A 3,220-nucleotide genomic window follows, 5' to 3' on the forward strand; every position below is an offset into this window, starting at 1 on the left:
AACCACTAGTTTGTTCTCTATATCTGTGAGTCTGTTTCTGTTTTCTTTTTTTTTTTTTCTTGTGGTACGCGGGCCTCTCACTGCTACGGCCTCTCCCGCTGTGGAGCACAGGCTCCAGACGCACAGGCTCAGCGGCCATGGCTCACGAGCCCAGCCGCTCCGCGGCATGTGGGATCTTCCCGGACCGCGGCACGAACCTACGTCCCCTGCATCGGCAGGCGGACTCCCAACCACTGTGCCACCAGGGAAGCCCTCTGTTTTCTTATATTCACTAGTTTGTTTTATTTTTTAGATTCCACATATAAGTGTTATTATACAGTATTTGTCTTTCTCTGTCTGACGTATTTTACTGAGCATAATACCCTCCAAGTCCATCTATGCTGTTACAAATGGCAAAACTTCAATCTTTTTCTGGATGAGTAGTATTCCATTGTACATATATATATGACATCTTTACCCATTCATCTGTTGATGGACACTTAGGTTGTTTCCGTATCTTGGCTATTGTAAATAGTGCTGCTATGAACATTGGGGTGCATATATCTTTTAGAATAAATATTCTTGTTTTCTTTGGGTATATACCCAAGGGTGGAATTGTTGGATCATATGGTAGTTCTATTTTTAGTTTTTTGAGGAACCTCCATACTGTTTTCCACAGTGGCTTCACCAATTTACATTCCCATCAACAGTATACAATGGTTCCCTTTTCTTCACATCCTCACCAACACTTGTTATTTGTGTTCTTTTTCGTGATGGCTATTCTGACCAGTGAAAGGCGACAGCTTATTGTGGTTTTGATTTGCATTTCTCTGATGATTAATGATGTTGAGCATCTTTTCATGTGCCTTTTGGCCATCTGTATGTCCTCTTTGGGAAAATGTCTATTCAGGTCTGCCCATTTTTAAATCAGGTTGTATTTTTGATGTTGCGTTATATGAGCTGTTTATATATTTTGGATATAAGCCCCTTATCGGTCATGTCATTTGCAAATATTTCCTCCCATTCAGTAGGTTGTCCTTTCATTTGTTGATGGTTTCCTTTCCTGTGCAAAAGTTTTTAAGTTTAATTAGGTCCCATTTGTTTAGTTTTGCTTTTATTTCTTTTGCTTTAGGAGACAGATCCAAAAAAATATTGCTATGATTTATGTCAAAGAGTGTTCTGCCTATTTTTAATGTTCTGATTTTTTTAATGTTGATAAAAATTATCCAAAAATTGGAAATGAGGGAAGAGGATTACTAGTTTCTTTCAATGGCATTCAAAAGCAGTGGCTCTCAAAATGTGCTCCTGTCAACAGCATCAGCATCACCTGAGAACAAAACATCAGAGCATATATGTGTGTGTGTGTGTGTGTGTGTGTGTGTGTGTGTGTGTGTGTGTGTAATGAATGAAAGCAATGATACAAGGGAGGAATTAGGATTATTCTGTTATTATAATGTACTCATACTACCTGTGAAGTGGTGGAGTGTTATTTGAAAGTAGACTTGGATTAGCTGTAAATGTGTGTTGCGAACTCTAGGGGGACCACTAAGAAAAGTAAAAAATAAGTATAACTGATATGCTAAGAAAAGAGAGAAAATGAAATCATATACGGTGTTCAAGTAAAACCACAAAAGGCAAAAAGAGTGGACGACAAAAACAAAAATCACAAAAACAAAACAAAACAAAAAACCCAAAAGCAATGAACAAAGGCAACAAATAGAAAACAATAGCAAATATGATAGATATTAGTCCAACTATATCAATAACTACTTTGAATGTCAATGGTCTAAATGTACCAATTAAAAAAAAGAGATCATCAGAGTGGATCATAAAACAAGACCAATTACATGTGTACAAGAAACCCTATACATATATACATATATATGTATGTATATATGTGTGTGTATATACATATATATGTGTACATATATGTATATAAATTAAATGGGTGGAGAAAAATATACCATTCTAACACTATCCAAAAGAAATCAGGAGGGGCTTCCCTGGTGGTGCAGTGGTTGAGAGTCCGCCTGCCGATGCAGGGAACACGGGTTCGTGCCCCGGTCTGGGAGGATCCCACATGCCGCAGAGCGGCTGGGCCCGTGAGCCATGGCCGCTGGGCCTGCGTGTCCGGAGGCTGTGCTCTGCAATGAGAGAGGCCACAACAGTGAGAGGCCCGTGTACCGAAAAAAAAAAAAAAAAAAAGAAATCAGGAGGAGCTATATTAATTTTAGATGGAGAAGACATCAAAGCAAGGACATTTCTCAGGGATGAAGAAGGGGGGAGGTTGTGCATGCAAGGAATTCTCTCTACCTTCTGTTAAATTTTGTGGCAAACCTAAATCTGCTCTAAAATAAATAAAGTTTGTTAAATAAAAAATATATTTCTTTTAGGGTCTAGTGAGAGCAAACAAGTATCAATGCCTCTTTCCAGGCTATAGGGGCACTACCCTGATGGAAGTGCTCCTGAGGATGGCCTGGATTCAGCCCAATTTCCAGAGTGACAAGCAGGTGATGAGGAAAAAAAGGCAGTCTGGCCAGGAATCTGAAATTAGGATGCCCTACAGATTTGGGCATATGGTAGATCCCACAGTCACCTCAGGCAACTTCACCTCTTCACTCAGTTTGCTCATCTGTAGTAATACCAGAGTAGCATAGTGGATATGGACCACTATGGCTTCAGTGGCTCTGAAGTTCCCCACATTTCAGTTTGAATTCAGGCTTTGTCTCCAACTTAGCAGCTGCATGCTCGTGCTTAAGTTACCCTTCCACCACCACTTCCAGACTCAGCTGCATCATCTATAAAGTGGGAATATCATTAGTACCCACCATAGAGGGTTATCCTGAGGATAAAATGAATAATGCACTGGGCACATTGTAAGCCTTGTGCAGTCAATTACAACTATTATTTATTAGGTTGAACCATATTACACTGACAAAGTTTGACTCTTTATGACCTATAGAATCAATAATTTCATATTGTTTGACCTAGTATCTCTTATGGGACTGTTACGAGAACTACATGAGATAATATAGGCGCGGTGCTTAATTAAGCACCATTTGAGGTGCTTAATGGTGATGATGATGATGATGATGATCCACAATCCTGGAGACATTACCTGGTGTTGGGAAATCAAGAGACCCAAGTCACACATCAAGAAACTTGATCACTGACTGTAACTAGCCCTTTAATTTACTTGTCAGTTCTACCTCCTTCACTCTTTCCCCCTCTTCCTTCCTCT

This window comes from Lipotes vexillifer, unplaced genomic scaffold, assembly GCF_000442215.2.
Source record: "Lipotes vexillifer unplaced genomic scaffold, Lipotes_vexillifer_v1.1 scaffold194, whole genome shotgun sequence".
NCBI classification, from domain to species: domain Eukaryota; kingdom Metazoa; phylum Chordata; class Mammalia; order Artiodactyla; family Lipotidae; genus Lipotes; species Lipotes vexillifer.